Source organism: Rhinopithecus bieti, unplaced genomic scaffold (genome assembly GCF_001698545.2).
Source record: "Rhinopithecus bieti isolate Rb0 unplaced genomic scaffold, ASM169854v2 scaffold_12152, whole genome shotgun sequence".
Classification (NCBI taxonomy): Eukaryota; Metazoa; Chordata; class Mammalia; order Primates; family Cercopithecidae; genus Rhinopithecus; species Rhinopithecus bieti.
Window position 1 is genome coordinate 193,953 of NW_016807218.1, and position 11,262 is coordinate 205,214.

At 36.0% G+C, this 11,262-nt stretch overlaps 1 protein-coding gene across 1 annotated transcript in view; it reads left to right on the forward strand.

The window, feature by feature from the left end:
* The window catches only part of DKK2 (dickkopf Wnt signaling pathway inhibitor 2), a 121,608-nt gene that overhangs the window by 72,316 nt on the left and 38,030 nt on the right, over positions 1 to 11,262 (forward strand). The window lies entirely within an intron of this gene.

Below are 11,262 nucleotides of genomic sequence, written 5' to 3' on the forward strand. Positions count from 1 at the left end.
TCAAGTAATAATCAAGAAGCTATGTAGTAAAGTCTATCTAGGTAATAAATGAAGAAGCAAGATACTTGCTTTGTAATTAGTGAATAACCTGGATAAATTTGCTTCTGTAAATTGACTTGTTCGTTAGTGTAAAATGTGGGTGGGGAGGAGAAGTAGTGAGGCCGGGGTAGATGGCACATAATTCTCTAGGTTTCAGGCACAAGAAATTACAGTAAATTATCCTTGAAGCCATTGAATTGCATTCAATAGGTTGCTCTGAAAAAAGTATATTAGTAAAAGATTTATTACAGCATTACCGGCCTGAGGCCTTTATTTATCTGGACTTACTAGCTAGCATCACAAATTAATGGACCCTTCATTACAATGGATTTAGAGTACCAAACAAAGTAGTGTCAGGTTACTACATCTGGATTATTTTCAGGGGTGGAAAAGAAAATAATGAGGATGCCAACTGGGCCACCCACTGCAAAATGTGGGTGACGAAATGAGCCAACAGAACCTCTAATGAGTATTTACTCCAAGGACTCTGCATGTAAACTACTTCCAGACTGATGTGGTGCCAAGCTTAGAGGATTAAGTCTTTCAATGGCTTTTGTTGATTAGCCGCCAAGGAATCTAGGAACAAAGGAGGGGTCTCATTATTAAACTATCAAGAATATTACTTTCAAAAAAGAAGAATGCAGAGAATGGATCAAAGAACATTATAAAATAGATGGAAGACAGTAGAAATAAGTAATAGCAGCATCATTCATACTCTGGATGTAGGGAGACTTTGTTTAGTTAAGGAATTATTTTCAGAAGACTTTAAAGCATCACTTAGCATTTCTGTGGTCTGGCCTACATTATAGGTAGTTGTGTACATGTCTTTGGTTTAGATGATCTTAGAGGCAGAGAATTCTCTGTTCTGTCCCATTAGAGTGTCATTAATCTTACAGTTATTTCCTTCTCCAGCACTAAGCAGAGTGTAGATATAAGCTGTTTAGATATAAGCTGTTTAATAATTAGTTTTGAAATACATTAAAGTGAATTATGGGACTACTATTGTTAACAATATAGAAAGGAACATAACGTGATTTCCTTTTAAGACAGAAAATCTGTAACACAAAGAAATTGCTTGTCAACAGGGAATGGCCCAGTATCACTTAGAAAGTTAATTTCTGGGTTTATCCTGACTCATGAATCCTGTATATCTCCAAAGTAACCCAAATGACAGAGTACATATGGAAAATTACATTGTCTATATGTTTACCCAGAGGGAACACAAAGCTAGAAAACATTTGCACACTGTGACAAAAGTCAGTGCTAGAATAGATTCAAAGATGGCCACCCAAACAAATGTTTACTTCAGTAAAGCAAAGCAAAGCAAAGCAAAACCTAATTTGGTATTTTAAAAGTTTAAAACATAACAACAGTAGTTATTGTATTCCTTTTTTCTGTTTCCAAATGTTGACGTTTTGGAAACCTCACCTCTCTAGTCCTCAAAGTGCTTGATTGCATTTAATAGCAAGATTTCTTAAGAAACACTTTCAAATGTGAATTGAAACTGGCCACCAGTTTTCCCCTCCTTAGGTTCAAGGTAACCATACGGGTTTTAAGTGTTGACCTGCACCATCTGGATTAAAGATTTTCCAATGATCAGCAGTGCCAGTTTTGCTACAATGCTAACATTCTGTGGGCTCAGTCGGCCTTGTACAATATAGCAGTCCACAAACAAGACCACAGTGGTAATGAGATGGAATTTTGACCAAAACTGGAAACACCTATTGAGTCAATCATTTGAGAGGTTCTGTAATAGCAACAGGAATTGCCAATCAAGAGATTCTTGATGATGAGCATGCCATGGGAAGGGTTATATAATCATGATAACATTGATAATGGTAGTATAATAGCTATTGTAGAGTACTTGCTCTACGCTAAGCACATTTCTGGATGTGCCATTATCACTCTAAAGATGCAGTGACATTTCATCTCACCGTATCTCTAGAGTGATATTGGCAAAAACAGGTAACCACTATTCTCTTCCAGATCCACTACTACAGGCTTGATGTTATGTATGCATTCAGAAAGTTTCTGCAGTGTTTATCTATCTCTTTAATTAAACAATCCCACACAGTGTCAGAAAATGTTCTCAGTTCTTTACATTAATTAATTTAGTTAATCTTTACAATACCCGTGTGAAGTATATGACAATATTGTTCCTATTTTATGAACGTAAAAACTCAGGCTAAATACTTGTCAAAGGTAATGCATCTCATAAGTGGTAGAATTGGAATTCAAATACAAGCTACCTGGCTTATGTGCACTTAAGTTTGCTCCAAGCTTGAAATACACGTTCTGTTAAAAATAATGACAGTGGTTGAGCTTTCATAAAGTTTTATCCAACTCATAATATCCCTGAAACTGTGTATTAAGAGTCCCTCTCTTTTACTTCCCACCCAGGTCTATAGTTCTCCAGGTCTTATGCCCCTGGAGTACGAACGCCTCACAGATTTGAGCTGAGAGGAAGGTTAGAATTATGAGGGTGATAGGTAGATATCTGACCTATTTAAACTCTTGGAGATATTTCTGTTCTCTTCAGGGCTCCATTTCTTCCTTTCATCAGCCTTTTCCTTTTGCTGCTACCAGTTAATTCCAAAGAGTTTTTTAGTCCCTGCTCTCTTTAGTTTAGAAAGCAGTAGAATATTTCTCACACATGAAGCAAACACCCAAAATAAATATCAAAAGCTTCCAAAAAAGAAATTAGAGAGGAGTGAAAACATGTCAGGGGGAAAGAATATCACTCCTGTCTTTTTTTAAACACTGTCTTCTTCTCTTTTTAAATACAACACTTGGTGCAAGTTACTTATTAATTTTCAGAGTAAATTTCTTTTTTCTGTTCAATTGTGAAGTCGGCATGGTGCTTTTCTTAATAGAGGGCTGGGAAGCATGGGAAGTGATAGATGAACAGAGAGAACCATTAGTACTATAGAGAGAGTCCCAGGAAAATAGTCATGAATACAGAGAGGTGGGATCATCTGAGATGAGCCCTGAGTATGTGAGATAAGAGATGAGAGAGGAGAGATAAGAGAGGAGAGAGGAGAGAGGAGAGAGGAGGGGGAGATGGGAGACAGGCAGAGAAAAGAGGGGCCCCAAACTGGAGGCGAGAAGTTTGAGCAAAAGCAGAGCAAAGGAAGCCCAGCATCAATTCTGAGCAAAGATTAAGAAATGGCTTCTTTGAGGTCATTGATTCCTAAATTAGGAAAAAAAAAAAAAAAAAAAAAAAAAAAAAAAAAAGCATAAATCAACTCAATCCTTCAGGAACTTAGCACTTCATTCCAGAAAGAGCTGGGATGTACTTTTGTTCAAATGCTAAAATTTCTTTTCGGTATTTTGTTTTACTTCCCACATGCCTGTAAATTGACCAGGTATGCCTTAGTTATGCGTCTGTGAAATCCACACTGGCAGCACAGGAAAGGGATATATCTTGAAACTGTTTATCTTGAGGGAATGTCTTCTTGTCTTCTCTTGGGTTGAGGAGTCAATATTATCAGCTGCTTTCCTCTTGACCTGAAGGAACTACAAGCAGAGCTAGCCCTTTAATTTTCTATCAGCCTCATGTATGACAACCACTTGGGAATCTTACCAACACATTCAAAGCCAAACTGTCCAGAAAGCCATATGGAAAATGAAGACTCAATTACTTCATTATGCAGTGCATTTTCTGCATAAATAAAATTCCCACTATCTGTTAGACGCACTCTTTCACAGCAACTTTACTTAAAAGTAAATACAATGTTTGCAATAATTTTAAGAATATATAAGGCATGGTCTCATTATTTTGACTCTTACTTGGAATCTAATAAAAATTAAGATATTCCCAGTGGAGACAGAGAAAAAGGACATGCGTGCACATACATGATGTAGGTCTACACACACTCATTCATATGAATGTGTTAATATTCTGGAGAGAAGGCTTGTGTGAGAACTGGTTACATCACCTTAAGCAAGTTGATTTTCCTGGATTTATTATCCCCATCTATAAAAATGGGAATAACGACCAAAATGAGATTACCTGGGATGTTATGGAGAAAGTTCAAGGAGCCACAGTAGTAGATGGGGAATTGATTTGACTTGTCTCTAAATTCTATGCCTCTGCTGTGTCTCACTCTTTGATGTTTCCTTCCTTCTCCCCTTTTTCCCTTTCTACCTACCTTCCTTCCTGCATTCATTCCTTCCATCCTTTTTTGTCTCTTCCTTTCTTCCCCTTCCCTTCTCTCCCCCCTTTCTTCCTTCCTCCTTTTCCCTTCCTTTCTGTCCCCCTTCCTTCCTTCCTCCCTTTTTGTTTTCTCCCTTCCTTCCTTCTTTCCTTCCTTCCTGCCTTCCTCTCTCCATCTCCTCTTACTCCCTTTCCACTTTTTTCCTTCATTCCTTTCCTTCTTTGTTTTCTTTCTTCCTTCCTTCCAGCCCCTCCCCACCCCTTAACCTGTCTCTCCCTCCCTTCCTTCTTCTCCTTTTGCTTCCCTCCTTCCTCCCTTGCCCTCTTCCTTCTTTGCCTTTCTTCCTTTTTTCTTTCTTCTCTTCTACTCCTGTCCTTTCTCTTTTACTTTCTTCCTTTCCTAATTCCCTTCTTTCTTTCCTCCCTCCCTCTGTTCTTTCCTCCTTTTTTCCTTCTTTTTCCTAACAAATATTTATCAGCTATATTAAATGTCAGGCATTGTCTGCTAGGTACCATATTTCACAAAAAACCCTGGCAATGAAGACAGATCTGTGGCATAAGATGTCATCACCCTCCTAAAAATCCTGTAACTTCCTGTTTCTTCCAGGGAAAAGGTCAATCTCTGGAACATGGATGAGCAGCCTCATCTCACACCATCCCTACCTTACTCTCTTCCCTCTGGGGTTTCACCTTCTTTATCCCCAGGCGTTCTCCAGCCACAGGGACTTGACATAGACCTTTTCAGTTTCTGGTACTTTTCCTCAGCTTGGCTCTCATTTCAACTAGGTAACTCCTAGGTATTCTTCAGGTTTAGCTGGAGTACCACATTTTTGCGGTACTTCTGACTTTTAGTCTAAGTCAGGTTCTTCCACTGTGCAGTGTGCCACATTTACTCAAACTACTAAGTTTGGTGGCTTTATTTTATTAATTGCTATCTACTCCACAAAATAGTAAGCTCCCTAAGAGCAAGAGTTATGTTTGTCTTCTCCCGCCACTTTGTGTAGCCAGTGCCTGACACGGTGCCTGGCCTATGATAAGTGCTCAATATTCATTAGTTAAATGAATGAATTGATCTATTGAAGAACTTTATTGATATTCTATTAGTACCTGTAAAACTTTAAATACAGTTGTTCCTCCTTTAAACTTAAAACATAAAATTCATGACTCCTGTGATATACAAATGAACTACAGTAATGAAGGAAATTGATATGGTTTGGCTGTGTCCCCACCCAAGTCTCGTCTTGAACTGTAACTCCCAAAATTCCCACGTGTTGTGGGAGGAATCGGTGGGAGGTGATTGAATTATGGGAGTGGGTCTTTCCTGCACTGTTTTCGTGATAGTGAATGAGTCTCATGAGATCTGTTGGTTTCAAATATGGGAGTTTCCCTGCACAAGCTTTCTCTCTTTGCCTGCTGCCATCCATGTAACTCTTTGGGGAGAGTTCCTCATTGTGACCTTTCTTTTACTTTATTATTAACCAGAAACTTATGGCTGAAATGGCTGTTAATTCAGAGGCAGCCTCCAGGGAATTATGACTTCCAGGCTCTTCATTAAGATGCCTATTGTTTAAAGAAATGAGAACCCAGGGGCTGACAATATGCTGTTTCAAATACGACTATTTGTGAACAATGATAAGACATTTAGTTTAGTTTCTAACACATGAGATTTAAATAAAAAACACAAATACATTCTTGGGAAAATTGGAATGGTTGAAAATTTAGAAGAGATGGAGAGTGGATGTATATGCTTATATATATATTTCATTGTGTAAAATGTATATAAGAATCAATGAATTGTACACTTGTCTGTAAACTTGAAGTCTGATTCCAAAGTGAAAAACATTTATTATTCTTCAGTGAAAGAGTAGTACATCACAAAAGCCAACTTTTTGGCAGAGTCAGAATTATTGCATCAAATTACTAGGTGGTTATTCTATGATTTCAGTCACCTCATGAGCACAAATTAATTATCCCTGAATTATTACAAGTATCTAAGCCTAAGTTAATTTGCAGCCACTTATCTAAAATCCTTTACATTTTCCCAAGTTATTTTTAAATCTCAAATTACTATAAGTACCACTGGATTTTCACTGAGTTTCAAGTATAACCAAGAATTTCTTAGTAAAATTAATATTCTTTGGGATTAAATGATAAGAATTATATAAATACAAAAAACAAGTGAGGTTATATGTATTAAATTTTATTTTGGTGATATGTTCCAGTTTTATTGCTTTTAAGTGAGAAGACCTGTATAACTCTTGGTTTTGACATTCTTGAGAAGCTTATTTCCGCCAAACCTTTAGAAATAACTCACCAGACTCACAAAAGTTTATGTTGTCATGGTTTAAACACAATGGCTAATATTAGTTGTCCCTCAAAATATAAAACATTAATTATCTGGATATTAACAAAATAGGGCAAAGACATATTTCGATTTTGTATCTTTGAAACTTCTATCCTAGGTGGTGTTTAAATATCAAGAAACAAAATTTATAAGACATAGATAAAGTAAGAAGAATGTAGGAGTACAAGAAAAATATGGAAAGACAAAGATAAATATATTTCTTATTTTACCTTTATCCTATTTGAAATCATGTAGACTGAGTGATAATGAACACTGCACTGTATCAGGCAAAGTTTCCAGAGAATCAGAATCTATCTATATCTATCTATCTATCTATCTATCTATCTATCTATCTATCTATCTATCTTCATCTATCTAATCTATCGTCTCTCTCTCTGTCTCTCTCTGTCTCTCTCTGTCTCTCTCTCTCTCTCTCTCTCCTATCTATCATCTATCATATTGTTTAAGAATCAGGCTGACATGATTGTGGGACTGACAAGTCCAAAAATCCTTAGGCTGGAAATTCAGAAACAGTTGGTGTTCCAGACTTGAGGCAGAATTTCTACTTTCTCTGGGAAATTCCACTGTATGTCCTTATGGACTTTTGACTGATTAGATGAGGCCCACCAACATGGTCCAGGGCAATATCCTTCACTTAAAGAAATTGATTATAGATGTTAACCACATCTAAAAATTGCCTTCACAGCAACATGTATATTAGTATTTGATTATAGGGCACATGTGACATTTTGATACAAGCATATAATGTGTAATGCTCAAGTCAGAATAACTGGGATATCCATCACCTGAAGAAATCAACATTTCTTTACAATGGGAACATTCTAATTCCACTCTTAGTTATTTTGAAAAATACAATAAATTGTTAACTATACCCACTTTATTGCGCGACCAAACATTAGATCTTATTTCTTCTATCTAAACATCATTTTTGTACGCATTAACCATCTCTTCTTTATCCTGTTCTCCCCACTGCCCTTCCCAGCCTCTGGTAAACACCATGCTACTCTCTACCTCCAGGAGTTCAATATTTTTTAATCTCCCACATATGAGTAAGAAGATGTAATATTTGTCTTTCTGTGCCTGGCTTATTTCACTTAATAGAGTGCCCTCTAGGTCCATCCATGTTGTTTTCAATAGCAAAATTTAATTACTTTTATGGCTGAATAATATTCTATTGTATTATTTTCATGAATAATATTCCAGTGAGCAAAAAGAACAAAGCTGGAGGCATCACATTACCTGACTTCAAATTACACCTCAAAGCTATAGTAACCAAAAAGCATGGTGCTGGCATAAAAACAGACACATAGACAAATGCAGCATAATAGAGAATACAGGAATAAATCTAGGCATTTACAATAAAGATGTCAAGAACATATACTGGGGAAAGGACAGTCTCTTCAATAAATGGTACATGGAGAACTGGATATACATATGCAGAAGAATGAAAAATATACTTAGAAGAAATAAAATCTAGTGTTTGGTAACACAATAAGGTGGCTATAGAAATGTACCCCATTTTCTTTATCAGTTCACCCTTTGTTGAACACGTTGAATTCCTATCTTGGCTATTATGAATAGTGCTGTAATAAACATGGGAGTTCAAATATCTGTTCTATAGACTGATTTCCTTTCTGCTGGGATATATATGTAGCAGTGAGATTACTGGATCATATAGTTTTATTTTTAGGTTTTGAGGCACCTCCCAATGGTTCTCCATAGTGGCTACAATAATTCACATTCCCACCAACATTGTATGAGGGTTCCTCTCTCTTCACATCCTCACCAGCATACGTTATTGCCTTTCTTTTGGATAAAAGTCACTGTAATTGGGATGAGATGATATTGGATATAGTTTTGATTTGCATTTCTTTGATGATTAATAATGTTGAGCTTTTTTCATATACCTGTTGGCCATTTGTCTGTCTTTTGAAAAATGTGTATTAAGATTTGTTGCCTCTTTTTTTCTTTTTCTTTTCTTTTTTTTTTTTTTTTTGGAGACAGAGTCTAGCTGTGTAGCCCAGGATGGAGTGCAATGGTGGGATCTTGGCTCACTGCAACCTCTGCCTCTCGGGTTCAAGCGATTCTCTTGCCTTAGACTCCCAAGTAACTGAGATTATAGGTGACTGCCACCACGCCCAGCTAATTTGTTTATTTTTAGTAGAGACGGGGTTTCACTGTGTTGGCCAGGCTGGTCTCGAACTCCTGACCTAGTGATCCACCCACCTCGGCCTCCCAAAGTGCTGGGATTACAAGTGTAAAACACCACGCCCGGTCTTTTTTTTTTTTTTTTTTTTTGAGATGCAGTTTAGTTCCTGTTGCCCAGGCTGGAGTGAAATGGCTCGATCTCGGCTCACTCTACCCTCTGCTTCTCGGTTTCAAGCGATTTCCCTACCTCAGCCTCCTGAGTAACCTCTTTAAAAGTAATTATTTTACTTTTTTTTTTTTTCTGTTGAGTTGTTTGAGTTCCTTATATATCCTGGTTTTAATCCTTTATCCGAGGTGCAGTTTGCTAATATTTTATCCTTTTCTATGAGTTGTCTCTTTGCCGATTGTTTCCTTTGCTGTGCAGAAGCTTTTTAGTTTGATGTGATCTCATTTATCTGTTTTGCTTTGGTTACCTGTGCTTTTGAGGTCTTACTCAAGAAATCTGTGCCCAAACAAATGTCTTGGAGTGTTTCCCCAATGTTTTCTTCCAGTAGTTTTAAAGTTTCAGGTCTTAGATCGAAATCTTTAATCCCTTTTAATCTGATTTTTGTATATGGCGAGAGACGGGCATCTAGTTTCATTCTTCTGCATACACACACACACACACACACACACACACACACACACACACACACAGTTTTTCTGGCTCCATTTATTGAAGAGACTGTTCTTTCCTTAATGTATGTTCTTGGCACATTTATTAAAAATCAGTTGGCTGTAAATGCCTGGATTTATTTCTGTATTCTCTATTGTGTTGCATTTGTCTATGTGCTCAGGATTGCTTTGGCTATCTGGGTCTTTTGTGGTCCATATAAATTTTGGATTTATATTTTCTATTTCTGGAAGAATGTCATTAATAACTACCAAATTTTAAAATGGTGATGAGCGAGAACAATATTTTGAAATCTGTAAATAACTATAATGTAATATGGACATATCTGTTATTTCTATTGTTGACAACATTACAGATTCTGCAAATAGCACTGTAATGGATTTAGTACATTCACAATTGAAGGACATATAGTTAGAAGTTAGTGAAAATAAAGATGTCCTGTTTTCCCAGTCCAGTTCAGGACCCTCTGGTTAAGACCAGTGCATTGCTTGGTGAGAAAATTAGTGATAATTTAACAAGCAAAGACTTGAGGATTATCGATAGATTTATGTTCTCAAGCTTTGCCCTGATAACAAGCATAATAATAGTAGTGGCTAACACTGACAGCACTTATTAAGTGTCAGACATTGTTTTAAGTGCTTTGCGTATGTCATAATATTATCCTATTAAAAATTTAGGAAAATTAATATGGTGTTACAACATGGCTAATATAATTAAATATTAAAGTTTTCAACTCTAAAATTTTGTAAAAGACAACTCACAACATGTGCCAACTTTTTAACAGGGTCAAAATAAATTTTTTTCTAAAAGATTTAGTGAATTTAGGATTACAATTTTAGAACACACGGACATTTTGTTAACTTTTGATTTTCCAAAGAAAGAGGAGGTGAGATGGCAAGAGTCTTCACAAATATTGTCAAGCCAAAATTAGTATTTAATATTAATATAAGTATCCTCTTCTATCAAAATATTAAACTTCTAACAAATAGATGCACATTTAAAAGCAATTAGCCTCTTCATGTATTAACCTGTTAAAAGAGAAAACTTCAGATAAAAAGAGAATAGAAAGATCGAATTCTTGGACCCTTCTAAATATATATAATTGTCATGAATAATAAATATACAGTGACAATATAATTTTACTATTTCCCTCAAGTAGAGCAGACCTATGATATTAGAATAAAATAATCAGTAGAAAGGAAGACAATTGGAAAAATATAAACCAGCTCACTTCATTGTTTTTTGTAGTTTAATTTCTCATTATTGTTAACACTGGCTTGGTAGAAAAAGAGAATTTAGTTAATCAATTGTAAACATTCTCTCTATTTATAAATTATAATGAATGCAAGGGAAACTTCGTATATTTTATAAAATATAAATATAATATGAAATATCCTGAAATTTCAGGCAGTGTGTCTTAGAGTTAGTTGACCATGTGTTTAGTGAGACATAAATCATTGTTGACAAAATGGATATCTATTTTTTATTTTAACTTTTAATTTCAGTAGCTTTTGGAGTACAGTGGTTTTTGGTTATATGGATAAATTGTACAGTGGTAAAGTCTGGGATTTTAGTGCACTTGTCACCTGGGTAGTGTACATTGTTCCCAAAAGGTAGGTTTTCATCTTTTAGTCACTTTCCAGCTCCCCTTTTCTGAGTTGCCAGTATCCATTCTACCACTCTGTATGCCTTTGTCTACTTACGGCTTAGCTTCCACTTAGAAGTGAGAACATGTGGTATTTGGTTTTAGATTTCCGAGTTACTTCACTTAGAATTGTAGCCTCCAGTTCCATTAAGTTGCTGCAAAAGACGTTATTTCATTCTTTTTATGGCTGAGTAGTATTATATATATGTGTGTGTACATATATATATATATATATA